Source organism: Marmota marmota, unplaced genomic scaffold (assembly GCF_001458135.2).
Source record: "Marmota marmota marmota unplaced genomic scaffold, marMar, whole genome shotgun sequence".
In the NCBI taxonomy this organism is placed as follows: domain Eukaryota; kingdom Metazoa; phylum Chordata; class Mammalia; order Rodentia; family Sciuridae; genus Marmota; species Marmota marmota.
Window position 1 is genome coordinate 7417534 of NW_026000142.1, and position 20433 is coordinate 7437966.

At 32.7% G+C, this 20433-nt stretch overlaps 1 protein-coding gene across 2 annotated transcripts in view; it reads right to left on the reverse strand.

Annotated features, from left to right (window-relative positions):
• The window catches only part of Thsd7a (thrombospondin type 1 domain containing 7A), a 389770-nt gene that overhangs the window by 259143 nt on the left and 110194 nt on the right, over window positions 1–20433 (reverse strand). The window lies entirely within an intron of this gene.

Sequence of the window (20433 nt, forward strand, 5' to 3'; positions counted from 1 at the left end):
AAAGGAATTGCTCACCTGCTCCATTAAAATTATTTATTTAGAAAAAAAAAAACTTTATATTAAATGAAAGGATATTAATTAGCCAAGAACAACATATACTACATTAATGTTAATAGTTATATTAATGTATGCTTTTGGAGTTAAGACCACTGAGCTTAAACACTTTGCACACAGAGACCCTAAAAATAAAATATTTACAATGGTAGATTGACAGAAAACTGGGACAAGAACTACATATTGCTTACGTCCAGTGTAGTATTCTTTCTGCTCAAATGTGAAACCCATTATTTTACCCCTAAAGAAATGGAAGAAGCATTGATTTTTAGCATCCAAGTGCATCAACATAATTAAGCAGCAATAAATGAGTCAATCAAACAATGAACATGTATAAGACACAATGAAGGGTAAATGCTGAGAGCCATAGCCAAGTAGGAATGACATGGCATTTTTGGTTAAGGTGACCCTGCTCAGGGATTAGGGTGGCTCCAGGTTTAGGGTGGATCCTGCTGGATTAGGGTGGCTCCAGGTTTAGGGTGGATCCTGGGAATAGGGCATATCCTGCTGCTTCAGGTGCCTGCTCCTTGAGTTCCCGTTGAGTTCTCGCGGGGTTCTGAGAGAATTGGTATGCAGAGCCCGGTGAAGGGAGTGTATTTTCCCAGAATGTGGGTGCGGCTGAGAGTTCCGGAATAAAGAGTTGCTGTTTGAATCTACAAGGCCTTTGTGGTGGCTTGGTTATTTTGTGCTCAGCCAGACTGCGGCGAGTAAATGTGCCTGCCCTAGAGACTCATCATTTTGGGGTGACAGTTTATTAGTAATAATCAAATCCTTCATTATTTAATTTGGAGGAACAATGGTTAAATGACGCTGTAGGCATGATTATTTTGAAGTTCACAAGATATTCTTCTTGTTGAGAACCATCCTATGGAACTGGTCTCATGCTCATTTATTATTCATTATAATTTGCTGAATTTCTGTGAAACCCATTTGCAGTTTTATACCTCCCTTTAAAAGATAGTCACATAAAACCTTTTCGGTTTTTTTTTTCCTGTAAATTGTGGTATTAGCATTATTTGTAGGTATAGAAGGATATAACACATATAAGTATTAAAATATAGAAAGAAAGTTCAATTAAGAACATATTTTGAGTTATCATGAAAGCTTTCTAGGATAATTGAACACAATATACACATTTTATCTTGAAGATGAATCCATGTAATCCAAATTAGGATGCTTAAAATTTTCTATAGCATTTCATTTTTTAAATTCTGTTATTGACTAATTAGCAGATTCCCAGAAAGTGGGGAGTTTATAATCAATAAGATTCTAATGATAAAGTAAAATTAAGAAGCAACTGTTTTTTTTTTTCTCCTTTCTCTTCATTTCATTGTTATTTTCCCTAACTTTTAAAATTTAAATATTGCCAAGTATCATGAAGAATGACATCAAGTGCTGGGGTTGGTGGTGCACGCTGTAAGCCCAGGAGCTCCAGAGGCTGAGGCAGGAGGACTGCAAGTTCAAAGTTAGCCTCAAAAACCTAGTGAGGCCCTGAGCAAATTAGCAAAACCCTGTCTGAAAATGAAAAATAAAAAAATGATCTGGGAATGTGGCTCAGTAGTTAAGTGCCCCTGAATTTAATCTTTAGTAACAAAACAAAACAGAAGGATGACATCTAGAATAATTTGGGACATTTTAATTATTAACACTTATAAACTTATTCTTGGTTTAGTTTATAAAATGCAGAAATTCTGGCATAGTAAATTTCACAGCCTTGAAGGTTTTCTCATTTCCTGTTTGTATTTATAATTAGAGACACACATTTCTTTCGTTTCTTCTAATATTATAAAGGGCAATGGATTGCTTATAAGGATTTTTTTTTTGTAAGCTCAGGATATAACTTCTAATTTTACTTTTTCCTTAAGATATTATTTTTGCTCTTATTGTTTGCTACTCAGGGAATAGCTTGTATTATTAACCCTTTAAAAATTTACTGCATCTTTTAAAAGTTAGCCTAGTTGATATCATTAAACATATTGTTTACACTACTATTAAAACTCTGTTATTAGAATATGTTTTTAGACTAATATTAATGTGTTAATCTTACAGTTATGATTAGTTCTAATAGTCTTGCCTTTTGAGCATATTTGCATGTTTATGTTGGCACTATATTGTGGGACATTTAAAAGAACATAGTTTTCAACTTTTCATTATAAATATATAACAATCATTTTTGTCTCACCTTTTACTTTTGCCTAGAATTTTAATTTGACTTAATAGCTTCATATATTTGCTTTTGGAGGGCAGTTAAATTTCTTAATGAATAAAAAGTTACATGCAGAGTTTTGTGGAAATATTGATGGACTCTGGCTTTAATCAAAATAAATGTCATTTTTACAAAATATACTTCATTGTTTGTCTAATTTTCAATGAGAAAAATAACATGTTGACAATTTTTCTTGACCTAGAGAGGGTCTAAAATAATTTTACCTAGCTTCAGCTCAAGTAAAATTATGGTAAATTCTATTTTGTCACAAATAAAATGTTAAACATAAAATAATGCTATTAAACATTTCTTTACCAAGTCTAATATTCTAGAAAAATTACCCATGAAGAAAATATATAAAAACACGTACATAAGGGTACATATTTTTTCTTTTGTCTCAAACTTTGACTCAACAAAGCAATGGTCTTTACTTAAAAATTTGATAGTTTGTTCATGATGGATTTTTTTGCATTAATTTTATTTCTAAAATATTATATTTATTTTTTTATTATTGAGTTTTTTCATGTTCCCACTTAAATTTGCCTTGAGACAAATGCTTCATTTTCCTCATTCAAGTTTTGGCCCTAATGTGCAGTAGAATCATCAATTATGAAAAAAAAGTACACTAAAATACAGATAATATTAAAGAAATAAAATGAATTCTGCTACTAAGAAGTCCATATGTTTAATATAAAAATTCTCTTTAGTTGCAATAAGCAAGAATAACATCCTGTAGTATCCATGTGCTTTGATATTAATGGTCAACACTAACTGATCACTATCTATCAGTGATCTGTGGTTAGATTCTGATAGGTAGGAAAAATAAGGCACATGAACACTCCCACATTCACTTACTAATGGCTTATGGTCACATTTTGTAATCATGAGCACAGACATTCTTTTTACTAAAAGACTGAGGGAAAATATCTTGTTTTCATCACTTAAAGAGGAAACCGGGATTCTTATTTTATTTTGAAGCTCAGAAGTTACTACACTTGCAAGTATCTTTTTTCATTTCAAATTTTAGAGTATTGTTGAGATACTTTTGTATTTAGAATATTGTTGAAATACTATTGTGGCAAAAAAAAAAAATACTAGATGCCAGCGATAAGCCAGATATTAATTCAGACATCCATAACCCTTCAATGGTAATATCTGCCAATTCCTTTATTAGATTATGCAGTGGCCAATGAAGCCGACCAGATAGTTCCTGGAGGTCAGGACAGAACTTTTCAACTCTCCTATGAGTTAGACTCATCTAGGGAACATCTAACAAATCTTGAAGATTGGACCTCAACCAAGACCTATCTATTACTGGAATTTTGAGCTACTGGGGCCCAAGTAACAGTATTATTTTAAAGTTCCCAGGTACTGTAGTCTGGATTGAAACCCAGTGGCGTTTCAGTACCCCAATGGAGAAAACAGACACCATCAACAATTGTGAACCTACCCACTTACATACTCAAGGCCATGGGAGAACCAAAGGATGCTGTTCTAGAAAAGAAGAGGAGCTTCCCACATGGAATGCACAGAGACGTTTCTGAGATGTAAAATATAGAGACTGAAATGAAGAATAGGATATTTTAGGAAGAGGAAAAACTATTCTGAATAGGAGAAGAAGAAGTGTGTTGGAGGGTACAGTGAGGAAGAGCAGCAAGAGGAAGTTGGAATGGAAAGTGGTGAAAGGGTAAGCTGACCAAGAAATAGTGTTTTGGGGTACCTGAACTTCATCAAGCCGGTACTGCCCTCACCTTGCAACACTGCAGGTAATTTCTAGCAACCCTTGGAGATATGTAGCAAAGTAAATGAACTTTGGAAGTTTGAGTTATAAAGAAGGTATTTTAAAGAAGGACTGGAATGATAGATTCAAAAAAAATTTCCTTTTCTTTCTTTCTCAAGGGGGAATAAACTTGTTTAGGTTTTCCTTTTTTTAAGGATGAAAATATGGGTTATAATCAATTTCTATGTAATAAAGAAACATTCAAGATTTGAGGTTGACAATGTAAGCTCTAGACATGATAAGTCTGTTTCATAAGAGATTAAATGACAGAGTTTGAGTAGAGGTACTCTTTATTTGACAAACTACCTTTGCAGCAATTATGACCAAATTGGCTAAAGCTGCTAAAATGGTAACTTTTATGTCAGGTCAAAGCACTTGCTGGTTCAACGATGCTAGCCTTAGATACAATAGCATACAATAAAAATGCTTTTCTCTTAACTGGTATTTCCCCTAATTTGATTGAAATAGAGAAGTAATTTTTACTGGAACAGGATCGTGCCTTGAACAACTGATAGTGTAGAGAGTAAAAATGACTTCTGTGACCTTGGCCTTTTCTTTAGAGAAAAGGTTTTCAGGAGCTATTTGAAAGAAGGAATCTTCTCTCTCTCCCTCTCTCTCTACCTCTCTCTTTATTAAAAATAAAATCATTTTTTTTCTTTTGTCAAACCAAGCACCCTCTCAAGAGCCATAGGTTAATGTCATGGGTCATTTTTGCCTTGCTTCTTTGGTCACATTACTTTAGAAAATGGAAATGCCATTCCCAGGTGCAATTCTCCTTCAGGCAAGAAGGTTAACCCATGATTTCAAAAATATAAGAGGTCAGACCTTTAGAAATCAATAGTAAATGGAGTGAAGATAGCTTTTTATGTATAGGGCCTGTTCCAATTAAGAAAACTCTCATCCACTTGGAATTACTTAAAATATGTGTTAGCAAAAAGACCACTGAGCATTCCTGCTAAGCCAGGTTCCAGAGAGTTATATCTGTCCATATTAAATTCAAAGTTTTGGTTGTGTCTAAAATGCTTCCAAGTTGTAAATTTCATTTTATCTTAAGAAGAATATTTGAGGCTTATTTAGCTGCAAACAAATAAAGAGTTCCTGTTAAATAGTAAAAAATGAACCCTAGTACTCCATATGATCATGTAATCTAAAATGGAGAATACCATACTCCAAATTCTCCTGCAATTCAAGAGTAATTAAGCATTTTAAAAATCTATATTTTCACAGGACAAATTGTTTGCCTATTATAATAAGCTATCAAACATCTTTCCACTTAATTTTTGGGAGACCCAACAAGTGACCAAGCTTGGTAAATATACAGAAGCAACCATGTACTCACCTTGGTTCAGAGTGTGAAGTCGTCATTTTATTCTGGAAGTATTTGCTTTTTTTCAAAATTAAATGTGAATGGAAAATTGATATCAATCACATAAAACATTAAAAACACTGGAATGAAGGCATGCCATGTGTCCTTAAATGCTATTCCGTGAAGACTGGGTCTAACTGTTGGTTATACCTTATTCACTGATTTCTGGTATTTCATTTCCTGTCTTGGAATTGGTGCTCAGGCTGGTGTGTGTGCTAACTCCACAGCTTTGTTATTGAAGGAGGCTACTCCAGTATTTGGGAGATGTAAGTTTAAGACAAATTTGCTTCATGAAATGTATATAGATCAACTCTGAGTCCTTTGGAAGAGGTTAGTACCATGAAGGTTAATATGTGCCACTCCCCAAAAGAACAAGTGCTTTCTCAAATCTTCCTCTTTGGGAAACCATGTCAATTTTCCTTATAAGAATTTTTTTTGCATAGATTAAAATTAAGTACATACTGATGCTAACACTAATAACCTCTCTGCTTCCCTTAAATATTTCCCTTTAAAATGTAAACTGAGTAGAAGCATATGGTTGGGTTCAAGTGGTGGGATATTTAAATGATGTTTTCTTCATCAGTTTTTAGTTTTCTTTGGAATTCTTAGTGGTATTCTCCAAAGTAGACAGGTTTTTGTGGCAAATTCAGTAAGAAGTACTGAAATCATAGAGTCACAGGACTTTTAAGCATTTGCTCACTTTTCTAAAAGAAATAGAAAGAAACCTGATATTTTCATCATACTTTTGGAAGAAATATAAGAAGTTCTCGAGATTTGTAGGAAATAGCTTAAAGAAAATTCACTTACATATGAATGAAAATTTCCATAGTATGTTAGGTTTTATGTTCTTTACAGTTTGTTAATTCCAAATAAGGGAGATAACTCAGTTCTTTATTTATTCAACACTTATTTCTTAAACCTAGTAGGTGCAGTATTGGGGTTAGCACCAAGGATACAGTGATGAACAAAAAAAAATGATTTTCTTGGCCCTCAAGAACTTATAGTCAAATAGGGAGACAGACATTAATCAAATGTTCATGTGAAAATGTACAAGAAATACAATTATGATAAATAAAGAAATATGATAATATAAAGGGGAACAACAGAGGCTTCTAATCTGTTTCAGGGCATCAATGGAGACTTCCTTACAAAATAAGGTCAGTTTTTACATAAAGGCTGAAAAGAGGTTAACTTAAGAAAAAGAGGGCTACAAGCCCATCATATTATACTTGCCTTTGAAATTCTTCTGAATTTGATATTAAAACAAGTCCTTTTTTGAAAAAGTAATATGCAAATGTTTAAATTCCCTATCTATAGCATTCCATATATAATCTGGAAGTAGTAATGTATTTTGGATGAATAAATATGTTTAATCAATCATATCATCTAATTACATTGAATGATTTAGACAATTTTGGTGGCTATTTAATTCCAGATATAAGCAAAGATTGTGGTATAAAAATAACATTAGAATAGAAATATCATGTTCTTCTTAAACCCAGAAGCTTATCATAAATCATAAGAAATAATATTCTCAGGAAGGTTATATATAAATATAACATTCAGACTAGTAATAACCCCAAAATGGAAACTTCAAAATCACATATGACAGTATAGAAATATACTATCTATTAGAAAGCAGAGAAAGTAAATAATTCAATCACAAAAACAACTGTGTGTGATTCAGTCACAGCTGTCAAGTGGAACACTGTGTCAGGCCATGAGAGGCTGCTTGGGTAAGTTGAGATGGATCCAAACCCCAATTTCATACAGAAAAAATGGGGTCCAAAATGACAACTAGGAGCTAAGAATAAGATAGAAGCTGGAGTAGAAATAATGGTTACAAAATCATAAGTCTGAAAGCAATGGAGAATTTGGATTGGGCATAATTATAGACCAAGCAGAATGGCTTCAGATACTTCCAATAGAGGCATGTGCTTACAGTATGCTGATACATCATGTAGAAGACTCTTCATTTATGTAAATGAAACACACAAAGCTACCAGTCTCCATGATTAAACGAAGAGTGTGTGCTTTTAAGGGTTAATTTTCTGTCATCATAGGAAAATAGGACAGCTTTATTTTGGGCCAGTGGTTTAAAAATACTGCTATTTATTTGGTTTTTGCAACTGAATATTAAAATAAAACTAAACTAAAACATTAGGCAGATGTTGAATATATAAAACAAATAAAACCAAAGCTGCTCTTCTCTGAAAAGGAGGTTAAGACCTCAGAGTATAGTGAGCCACATTCCTGTAATCTCCTTCCTATGTTCTGCTAAAGAAATCCAAGTATTTTTTGCAAAATAAATTTAAAATTACTGCTACACATTAATTTAAAGAAAACAAGCTTTCCTTAAAATAACAATAATGTCCTAGGGGAAATATTTGTTGTAAACTCTAGAATCAATTTTTCAATTTGAATTTCTAGACATAAGTATTAAACTCTGTGAATAAAAGATCCTTTGGGATATTTAAAACCTTACTAAAATAATATATTTTAAACAATAATTTAGACTGAATAGCTGAAATCCTTCAGGAGAAGATTCTATGGTCAAGTCTACAGCTCCCCAGATGGCTCTTAAGCCTTTCTTTGAGTCACTCCCTTAGAACTGTCTTATATCTTACAACTAAATGAATCTCAAACTATAACAGTTTTTCTAAGAGAATATGCAGTTGAAATATTAAATATATGCATTACAATGTCTGTACTTAATGCTAAATCAAGGAACTTTTCAAAAATATAAGCTTGTCCTCGAGATTTGTAGGAAATAGCTTAAAGAAAATTTAGAATAGAAAAAACTAAAATAGCATTTTGACGATATAGATGCACATTTAAACTTGCCACGTAAGAAACATTTCTAAGAAAGGATATATACTTAGTTGTGAAATCTGTCATCTAGAAGATATGTGAATGGTATAATCTATAAGTTATGTATCTAGGGTACTATAAAAACAAGCATACTATTTAACAGTTCATGAAATATAGTTTACTAACTAGATGGATTCTCATAATCTAGTAATGTTAGTGATAACACAAACACTCTGAATATTATAATGTTACAGTAAAGCACAGGAAGCTGAAGTGACTTGCTCAGTTAGTTAGCAAATGGTAAAGATGAAACTAACATTTGGTCTTGAGTTTGAATTTAGACTTAATAAGATTAGTCTCCTTGAGGTCTCCAACCAGAACACTGAAGTGAGGTTAGCCATAATTAGCATCTTGTTTTGTTTTTTAACAGTAGTTGAGAGCCTAGGTTAGAATTATTTCTTTGCCAACCACTAGCTTTATTCTGTTTTCCTTATCTGGAAAGCAAAAATAACAATAATATACAGGGTCACTGTTAGGTCAAGTGAGAAAATGGAAATGCACAAAACCAGACACGTAGCAAGTTCATCTACCATGACATATGGTGGTTGTTGCTATGGTTTACAGCATTATCATCATTATTGTATGCACATTTTTCAAAAAGTTATATGAGACCCTTAACTAAATAAGATATCTCTAGCTTACTTATTTCATGCATATTCAATACATATTTTATAGTAATGTTTTTCATAAAATGAGGAAGAATAATTTTACTTGTTTTATTTCCACAACAATTCAATAATTACATTTATAAGATTAGTCAAAAAAGTTTTCAAGATTTTAAAATATGCTCTTATATAAAAGTATAAGTGAAGGTAGCAAAGGAGTTTTGCTACTTTTAACTACCAATAATCATCAACTATTTCCCTCTAGCTCTTTTGTTGTATCTTCTGGTTATCTTTCTAAGTCTGATTCCTGATGATTGGTACTTTTTTTTTTAAATTTTGGATTTTTGACAATGTTTCTCCCTTGGGATACCGTGTTCAATAATTGCTGTTTGTCTCCCTGCATTTCAAGCAAAAGGGAAAATAAGGCTGACTCTGATGTTCCCAAGCCACCAGAAGCCACCACTGGGCCTCAGGAACAACCAATCTTAATTGCAGATGATCCTAGTGAGGTGAGTAACACTCTTGTGGATCAAGATTCAAATGTAGTTCTCTTTATTCTTTTGCTTGTTACATGTCAGTCAATAGAATTCAATCTCTGTTTTATCTCCACTGTAGAGTCTCCTAGTTAAGCAGAATGTTCAGATTATTGAGGCATAGGGTAGAATACATAGAAGTGCTTAAATTATAGAGTCTGTTTTGCATAGAGAACAGTTAACTGTGATCCCACCAATTCAGTTTGTGTTAGTAAAGATTTCATAAGTTTCAAGAATTATTTATCATGCTGTTCATTAGGCTTTTAAGTTTCATTCATTGGAGTCAGAAAAGAACTAAATTTCTGGTCCACCTGTTGGTGTAACCTGGAACATAGCCAGAAAATTTGATTCAAATATTCAATATGCTTCCTATTACAACATTTTTAATCTAAATATACTAATTTGTTATATAATCCATTTCTTATAAATTTAAATGCACTTATATATCAAAAGAAGGGGAGTTCAAAGCCTAATTCTGGAGGACTATTCCTCAGAAAAACTGTTTCATATTACAATGAGGTGATGAGTTTTAGAATATAAACCTAATGTACAAAACTTGAATTTTAACTTGCCACAGGCCAGAACTCTTACTCAGACTGTCTCATTTAACCCCAGCAAGAATCCTGCAGGCAGATATTATTATTCATATTTTATGGGTGAGGCAACCACAACCTAATGAGGTGTGTAACACTCTTGTGATCATACAGGTAACATTTGAATGAAATGAAGTATTAAAACAGCTGTATCTGACTTTAAGGGTCATAGATCTTTCACCTCAGCATTATTTCTCCTTTTCATATCTTGCACTTCAATTAAAAGATAGATTGGCAAAACAGTATACCAGGAACAGCCAGGGTAGCTAAGAGTCAGAATGTATGAAACCCTGAGAATATTTAACCTAGAAGTAGTTATTGATTTCCATATTCAATTGACATTAAATGAGTACCATATATGAGCCAGTCCTTATGTTAGATGGTAGGGTTCAAGAGAAGCAGCAAGATATACTGTATTATAAGATGTGTCCTACTTATTATTAGAGAGAGGAAAGCAAGCTAATACTATTTCCATATATGCATAAGGTGCTATGGAAAGACAAAATTGGGCACCTAACCAGTCTCAATTGGGGTGAAGAAGAATGGTTGACAAAGGAGGCAATAAATGAATTCATAGTACAGGACGTGAGAGAGTAAGCATGTTAAATAAGATAGGAGAGATGTAAAGAGAGTTTATTGATAGATGATTTGGAAAACTAAATGTTTTGTGTGATTGGTCCAAACAAAATATTAGAACATAGAAGTAAATGATTGTAGAAAATAGGTGGAAACAGATTCTCAAAGACAAAAGTTTGGACTTCATCCTAAATATAGTGGTAAACCAATGACATTTTAAAATTAGTGAGATAACATGTAAAATCAATATTTTGGAGAGATCTTATAGCTGCAGCATAAAGAATAAAGTAAGCATATCTTAGGGTAAGAAAACTAAGAAGCTATTGCTGTTGTTCATGGTAAATGAGAATGACAGATTGAAATAAATTTCAGTGCAGTTATGGTACTTGATAAATGGATAGAGAACTTGGGGCAAGCTGAGGAGTTCAGGAAGACTTTTGAATTTCTAAACCAAGTCACTTTGTTAATATAGATGCCAGTTACTAAGCTAGGGAATATAAGAGTACAGCCTTGTTTATTTGGAAAGATGATGAGTTCAGTCATAATATAGACATGCTACATTTCAATACTGTGTGAGACAAGGATCTAGAAATGTTACTTGTGTAGCTGAAAAACACAAGTTGGCAACATTAATAGAAATTAAGTCCAAAAGCATGGAAATTGCCCATGAATAATATATGGTTTAAAATTTAACTATTTGGAAAAAAATTAGTTTTTTTATGTGACTTCATTAAATACGTTTAGGACAAATATCTGGACAATAGAAGGTAGTAGACTCAATTCATTATAAAAAAGAACTTTTAAAACATATACTGAAACATGTCAGAAAGGAAACTTTTGGTAGGGATCAAAGAAAAGGGAAGTAAAAATTATTATCGATATCAAATAGGAGTCCCTATTTCTCACAGAGCAAAGTTTGCAAATTCATTTCCTTGGGCACTAGACAAATAGCCCAGATAACTAAAGAGAATAAGGAGTAGCATGAAGAGCATGTTTACTTATCTATAATGAAATAAGAGTTCAGTTCTGATTATGGCCATATGAGAATACATACTCACCATTAGAATTTTGTCTAGATATTCAACGATTGGAAATAAGAATTTTATGGGGAATATCCAAATGTTAAATAGTGACAAAGGATTCAGTGGCTTGAATTTGTCCAGGCTAAATGTAATGCCCAACCTGTGAATTTAATAATGGTTTTGGATGAACTTTCCTACTATGAGATTTATGGTTCTTCAACCTATGAGCTCCAAATAAATATTGTAATCATCAGTATCAAAATACATAATACGTTGACATTTTCCTATATTTGGATGTTCCTGTATTTTTTGTCATTGACTAATCTCTTTTGCCTTTAATCCTCCAAACTCTTATTTTACATTAAATTACCTATTCCTGGAATAACTTCTTAACTCAGACTATTGACTGCTTGTTAACTTTTCTTTTGGGGTGGGGGGCATTGGGGATTAAAACATTCTAATCTCATGTTTTACCATATTTAATCCAACATTCTAAGCTCATATTTTACCAACTCTTCCCATTTGCTTTTTAAGGCCCAACTCATGTGCAGACCTCTACAGAAAGAAAATGAGGAAGAATTCTCATATTCCTTAAATGAGCAAGTATTTTCCATGTTACTGCATTTTTTAAACTACAAAATCATTAAGGATACTAATGATTTACGAAATCTATGTGCTATGTTATATTCTGTATAACAGTTAATATATAGTAAATATTTCTTGAGTTAATATGAAGATTAAATATTGAAAGATTATATAGGTAAATAAGCATTTTATGTTTAGACCCAAGCAGGAGACACAGGAACTTCTTATTCATTAGCTGTTTATTAGATTCCAAAAGATAGTAATAATTGTTACTGATCCTTTTCAAATACCTAGTCATTAACCCTCAAAACCACAATACCACAAAACTCTTCCAATGAGAATAGCAGATGTTATTACTTTCCAACTTATGATCTACATATAGGAAATGTAGGAGCATGTGCAGTTGAAGAGATGATATTGAAAATCACATAGTCACCTAGTATCCATATTTTGATGCCTTAAAGAGAACTGAAATAATTAAGATCCTCTACTAAAAATAATACTAATTAAATGCATGTAAGTAAGCATTGCACATTTCTGTCCTCCAGTAAATTGCTGTAGTGTTTAATACTTGGTGTTTCAACAGTTGGGTAGATACAGCTGCCTCCATTTGATCTGAAAACTGTTCGATGTGTTCACTGTATAATTATAATCATTATATTAGCTTTCTATTGACTCTGACACTGAACACTGTAGGTTGTCTGGTATCTCTCCTGCGACGAAATTTCTTTTAAAAATGGAAATCCATTGAATGCATATATCTATTATATATTGATTATTTCCCTGTAAAATATTTTCATGAAAGTTTGTTTACAAATCAGAAAAAAATGCAACATGTCTCAGGTAGCATTATTCTGATGTTTGGATGAGAAAATATGATTGTGGTAAACAGGAGTTTCTTGATTGTAGAGAATTCAAACAATGAATCTAAGAAATGATTTTTTTTCATTCTTTCAAATTGCATGAGTTGGCAAATCAAAAATACTGTATTTGATTTCAGTTTTCACATAATTTATTCACTGCTGCAAGGAGACAAGACCCTCTAGGGAATGCCCCAAATCTATGTAATGTTACCTCTTACTATATTTTCCATTTTGCTACAGCTGACAGATGTGACAAAATTGCAAGTAGCCAGGCATCTCCCCAAACTGGGCTTACAGAAGCAATTCCCACAGCTGCTCAGAAGAAAGGCTGCAAATTATTCCACACTCAGGTTAAATTATTTCAAGTTAATTTGCACTTGAAGTTCTCTCTCCAAAGACACCTTTATTCCTCATGTATCATAGAGATGTTCTGGGCTGATTCTACTTAGGTTCAAAACAACACTTTAAATTGGAAATTATCCAATATTGAAAGGAATCACACAGATTAGGGAATTTGCTTTTTTCAGAAATGGTAATGTGAAGAGAGAACAATATTAATTATAGAAACTAACAGTTACAATCATTTTAATCATTACCTCAAATTGAAGAATCAGGTCAGGTTTTAGAAAAGCTCTGCAGCCCATGCTTATTTTTTTATTCCATATAAAAGTGATTTAAAATAGAAGAATATCTGTGTGTAGGTACTTTGAAATGTTCCAGACTTTGTCATTGTTTTTGCATTTACATCATCAAGTTACCCTAAAATTGCCAAGGGGCAGACAACTAATTAAGAGCCAAGAAACACCAAATACAGCAAATTTGCAATAAGACAATAAATGAACCCTTATCATTCTAACAAGATTGTGTGACTTCTGTGTTCAGGTCAGTTAAATGCTGACCTTGAATCCCATCTTCTACCTAAGCACTACAGACTCATTTTTAAAAGGCACCGACTCTCTCTTTTTTTCGTGTTTATTTTCTTCTTCTTTTTTTTTTTTTAAATCTCATTTCCTAGCCATAGAGAAGAGAAAATGAAATATACAAATATATTTTAAAATAAAACATAAAGTCCTATTGTCCTGGTTTGCTCTATTTAAATGATGTGTTATAATCTTTCTACCTAATGAAACTAGTAAAATTAGAAAATGTCTTTCTAGTAAACAGTACTAATTCAAGCTTTGTATCTTTCAGGACATGCAGCTGTTTATTAGTATTGACTATAAATTGTCTCATCAGTTCATTTTAGGTTTTCTTGTGACTACGAATTCTTTAGTTCCTTTCACTCAAGCTATAAGTGAAATATAAATCATAAGTAAACTATTCATAATGTACAAAGAATTCTTAAAAATTGATCAGGTAAGTTACCTTAAATGTTAATTATGGTGATAAAAGTGTGTACTAAATAAATAAATGTTACATATAACTTTATATTGTCTTCAAACTTATCACTAATTATGTAATATGCTAGTTTTGCTACTTGATAGCAGCACCTCCCCAGGATGAAATCTTCAGCTTTCCACCTACATAACTGAAGTGTGACAGTTCATCACATAACTGACTTCTGGATCTCATGAAAGTGGAATGTGCTATAAAAGTGACTGAAATTTGCATTGATGGAAGTGTCAGGCAAAGTCACTGAAGGTGTACACATAGATGGTTGCTCTGTCCCAACACATCTTTGTCTTTCCATGGACAAAACCTGAAACAAAATCTTCTCCCTCATTTAAAGGCCATGTCAGAACAATATATAAAAAATATTCTTAAAATTATATAGTAATAGTATTAATTCAACTTGTACAATTAATTTAAATGATTTATAATTATTAAAGGTTTTAGGATTTTAATAAAGTGACAACTTTCTGAAAACCACAAGGCATACAACATGCTAAAGATATGGGACTCTATTTGCAGGTAGAATCTTATGGCTGAAGATCAAATTACATAGATATCTCTTGAGACATCAACTCCTGGCAGGCTTCCAACTGATGGGATGAGAGGGTCAGAACTGATTAAACTATATACTCTCTTTTGTGCATCATTCCAAAACAGAGTTAAGGGCACTTCAAATACAAATGCACTGTATGAAACTGGAAATGTCTTATAACTTGGAAAGTAGTTTCATTTTATGAAATTATATTTTTTCCTAACTAAAATAACCATTCAGTAAGGGAAAAAAAGACACATCTAACATGAAGATTGTTACTTCAAATTAACAATACTTATATTTACTTCATTGGAAGAAAAACCTCAATGTCTAACAAGTGGCAATGAATATGTCAAAGTCTTCACTAAAAATTAACTTGTGGTTAAAATTGTATATAGCGTGATTTTGTGTGGTACTTGTTTACCCATCGTCCTCTTTAAAAACAGATGAAAGACTAAATCAGCCCTCACAATAATTTTTCAGAATTGTAATAATTTATTTTGATCCTAATAACAATCTTATGTTAGGATTGCTATGCTCTGGATTTCATGGTCATTTGTTCTCACTACCTTATCTATCTAATAAGTATTTTTGTATTCATGATTCTTTCACAGCCTAAGGAAAAATAAGAGACTACATCTACAAGTAATTCCAGTGTCATATTGGAAAAAAATTGGCAAATTTAAAGAACTGCCTGTATTTAAATGTATGCACATTGGTTGTTTGCAAGGTTTTTAAAGCAACATGATATTTGATTTTATTAATTATGTTTTATAAGAAGATGAAAAACATCTTCCCTTTTTTATGGTGATTTTTAAAAGTTCTCTTCATAATTCTGATTAATTTAAAACATATGCTTGCATAATTGAAAATAGTGATATTTGCTTTAAAATTTCAAAGATCCTTATGGCCTTTATTGTATTTTTCTAGATGTGCACAGATTCAAACTGCTGAAAGACCCAATGGACATGAAGTGTTTATTTATTTACTTAAATGTGAGATGTGCTCATCATGGAAGGTAGATCAGATCAAACAACATATAGTAAACAAATTATTAGGGCTTTTGCATAAAATTCAGTAGAAACAACAAACATTTTCAATGTGCAGATCTTGCTCTAAAGATTTTCAAATCATTTGAAGATTCAAGCACATGAGTTATTCATAAGATTTATTTTTCTTTAATTTTGCAATCCATTTGCTTCATCTTTGGACTTTCAGAACACTTCTAAGCTGTACATATCATTGTAATTCATTAGATAGATATTAAAATTAGAAAATAAAGAGACACATTTCAAATTCTAAGATCTCTCTTTCTCAGCTACATTCTGCTTGGAAACTGACAGGTATTTTTTTTATTTCAGTGCTTTGTAAACTATAGAGTGCAAATAAATCATCTGAGATCTTGTTGAAATATAGATTCCAAATACTAGGTCTGGGCAGGAACTGATATACGGCACTAGAGCACTTCAAGCAAACTTGCAAGTCATGAAGATGCTATTGGTTCTCAAGCCGACAGCATACTTCTGATGATAAGTAGGTAATGGAGGGGTCCCACTTCCCAGTCAATCAGTTTCTGTTTTGCTCTCTCAGACTTTTCTTAGTTTCCCTCAGGACCTACACACAGCTGAGACCACTTTCTCCCTGTAGGGGATTTTTTATGTCAAGTTACTGGGTACCTTGTCTTCAGGTATCAGCTCTGTCCACAATCCAGGTATATTTCCTGGGAATGAGTTTTGCTGCCAGTGTTTAAGTCTATCTTCTAATTCCATAGAGCTTAGCAGTTAAGAGGATGTGTACTCTGTAGATTTATGACTACATTTAGCTTTCTATAACTGTTTAGCAAATTGCCATGAAGAGCCATTAAGTGTCATACCCACTTATTAGTTCACACATTTGTAAGTAAAAAGTTGGCACAATGTGACTGGGTTCACCGTCCAGGGTGTCACCAAGCTGAAATTAAGACATTGGGTATGTGTAGAATCTTGGAAAAAATTCTCTGTCAAGCACATATGGATTGTAGATAGGTTCAAGGTCCTTGCCTGCTGCTTGGCGATGGTCCCTGTTTTCTTCCTGGGTGTTAGTAGGGGGTTGTTCTCCGATCTTTTCCTGTGATTCCCACCATGATCAGGACAGTAAGCGTACCTCAGATCCCTTCTGTAGTTTAAATTTCTCACTTGTTTCTGCCAACAGCCTAAGAACACTCTTCCTTTAAAGGGTATCATTTTGTCACACAGGTCCACCTGGATAACCTCCATATCTCATGTCAATTGAATTGAAATTCTAATTTTATCTACAAAAATCCATTCATAGCCATACCTACATTAGAATTTGAATACCAAGAGCTGGGAATGTTGGGAGCTATCTTAGAATTCTGCCTGAGCAAATTAAAGAGTTCTTTGTGTGTCCATTCCTTCAACTCTAAATGAGAATAATAAAAGTACCTGGCTTAGGGGATCTTTGTGAGAATTAAAGTAATAAATGGAAAGCATTTAGATCACAATCTGATTCATACTAGATTATTTATATATTAGCTACAATTATTATTATTATTACTATTATAGTTGCTGACATCTCCTGTTTCCTAAAACTTTTTCCTGACTCTAGTGCAAGGGTAGCTTGGTGTAATTCTTCTAGCTTTTTTAGGTAGAAATTTATAATCATGCCTTTGCTTAGTCCTCTGGAAAGTCTTTTAAAAAGAAACTCTATTAAACAATTCTCTGAGGAAAGATGCTCAAAACTAAGTAGCTTCACACAGAACAAAAGTATGCATAGCACTATTAGCTAGTCACTTTCTAGGTGAGATGAACTATATGAATGGCTCTTTCTTCAATTTCAGTATTCCCAAGTGAGCTAGTACCACATGTGTTATTGTACACTATTCAAACCTCCTGGCAGTGTTCAAATCCTGATGTCAGAGGCTAGAAAGCTCTTTCCCAAATTGCCTTAATCTTAATAATTGCAGATATAGGAGTACATCTACAATGTCTTAGAAAAATGTCTCAAGCTAACACACATACAACAGCAACAGCAACAACAACAAAAATAAACCCAACTTTGTAACTTAGGAGTCTGAGAATCAGAGTGATTTTATCTCAACGTTCTATACCCAATATTTGGCAGCATCAGCATTAAAACTAGGATCAGCTTATATCCAATGTCAGAATACTACCTCCCTCATTAGTCCCAATGGAGTCATTACTTTTCTGGATTTAGTATTTGGCATTATCCTAATATATTTGCATTTCTTAAACCTCAGAAAATCTCCTAGTATGTACTGGCATTCTGCCTGAAATAATGCCTTACAGGTAGTTGGTATTTAATGCACTTTTGATCAGAGAATATTGAAATGAAAATGTGCAAAGTGTATGACTGTACTTTGACTTTCAATTTCCCTTTGATTTCACATACAACCTTTGTATCTTCCTAATGCATCAATCAAAACGACTGAGTTGGACAATAGGGCCTATTGAAACACACTGATAAATTATTATTCTTCATATAGCTTATCATTTTTGAAAGAGGAGCAAAGCTAGAAGATCAGAGAAGCTTCAGTTACAGGAATCCCCTCTATCTATCTAGCTCAGTGAAGAAGGAAAAAAGATTTTCTCACATTGAAACTGGAATTAATTGAGGTATAATTGGCAACAGATACAGACTTGAGTTGAAAAAAAATAGGTTTCAGAATACATTAGATTATCACTTAATTAGTAGTATCTTTGAAGCATAACCCATCTTTATTCTAATGTTATATACAGAGCAAGTATTTAATTGAAAGGAACAATGCATGGGAAGTTTTCATTATAGTTACTTAACACAAGTGTGAAAAGATAAGTTTCTACCTACAAGTTATTTGAATTTTTAATCAACTTTAAATCAGAAGTGATGAATCATACAACATAACACATTACTCCTAATATTACAAGGCTGCCTGAAATTCAAAATCATCAACATTTTCAAATTGAATATGGTGACAAAAGAATATTATGAAAACAGCAGATAATAATATATTGCTGTTATCTATATTATTATTAAGAAATTAATTTTTTTTACTTTGAATGGAATTGGAATTACGTGTTCTTCCTGAATCATGCATAAGGTATGATAAAAGTGGCTTAGTCTCATGTGGAATTAGGATATAGATGGAGTACCTGCTTGGAAATAATATATCCCTCACTGAATCCCTCTGATAGGCAAGGAGAAGAATTAGGAAAGAGCTAGAGACCCTTAGGTGTCTCAGTGAGATAATGTTCAGTGCTAAACAATAGCAGTGAAAGGGCTTCGTGAAGGAGGATTTTTACCATGGAATCTTTTGGAAACAGTTCCAACAATTATATTTACCAGAGTGAAGTTTGTAAGCTGAAGCCCATTGAGGTTCATGAATTATATGTGAATGTATGTTTTTTTTCTTTGCTCCTAATTCACCCCTGGGGAAAGGGACCAGAGCTTACAGTGTATCCATGGCTCTTAATAAAGGAAAGGTTAAGAAATCATTCCCAAACTATTCCTCTGTAGCCTCTGAGACTGGTGGCTTGGGAACTATATGATTTGGCAGCATAAAGACAACAAAATAATTTAACATGTATCATTTGAATGGGGTCTCCAAAGAAAAAGCACACTACCAGTGGGTATTTTACCCAACTTAACTAACCTACATTTATTGGCTGAATGATATAAAATGATAATCAAAGGTTGACAGTTCCTTAACTAGGTACTTTTTAAAAACTATATACTCAAAGTACCATGACTGATTTTTCGAAGTGATCAATTCCTCATTCACAGAGAAAAAGGGTAAAATGCAGTAGGGTTTGTGCATCAGATGTAAAAGTATGTGTCACTGTTAAACTGACAATTTGAGTTAATATTACTGAATAGCAATATTTTGATTTTATAAATATAATACACTAAATTGAATAAAATGTCTCATCATGATTGCATTTACTTAAGGACAGTCACAGAGACATTTACATAATCCAAAGACATGGTTAAATTGCATAGGTTAAAAAAATGAACAAAATTCTAAAAATACCTATTATAAATTTAATAAGTTTGGTGTAAATGTGCTCTCAAATTTAAATAAACCAGGCCTAAGTGCATCTTTTACTTCTGCAAGTTGACCCAATGAAATTCATTATTATATATTTGGGTGTCAGGGTGAGTCTAACAATTATTTCTTACAGGTGATCTCTTGCTCTTCTTTCTCCTTTCTGCTAGCCTATGGCACAAAGGGCTCACACTGGACCTGTTTATGCCTGCCACCAAAAAGGACAGATGGAAAAATGCTCTCAAGTAGGAGGTCGAGAAATGTAGGAGGATATATATCATAGAGCATTTATATTTCATAGTAAAATTTGCACTATATTTTAGCTCCCTTGCATCTAATTTGGTTATTTGGTTATTTTGAAAATGATTCTTTTTTCCCTATGGGAAAATTATTTTGAATTGTCATAACTTTTTA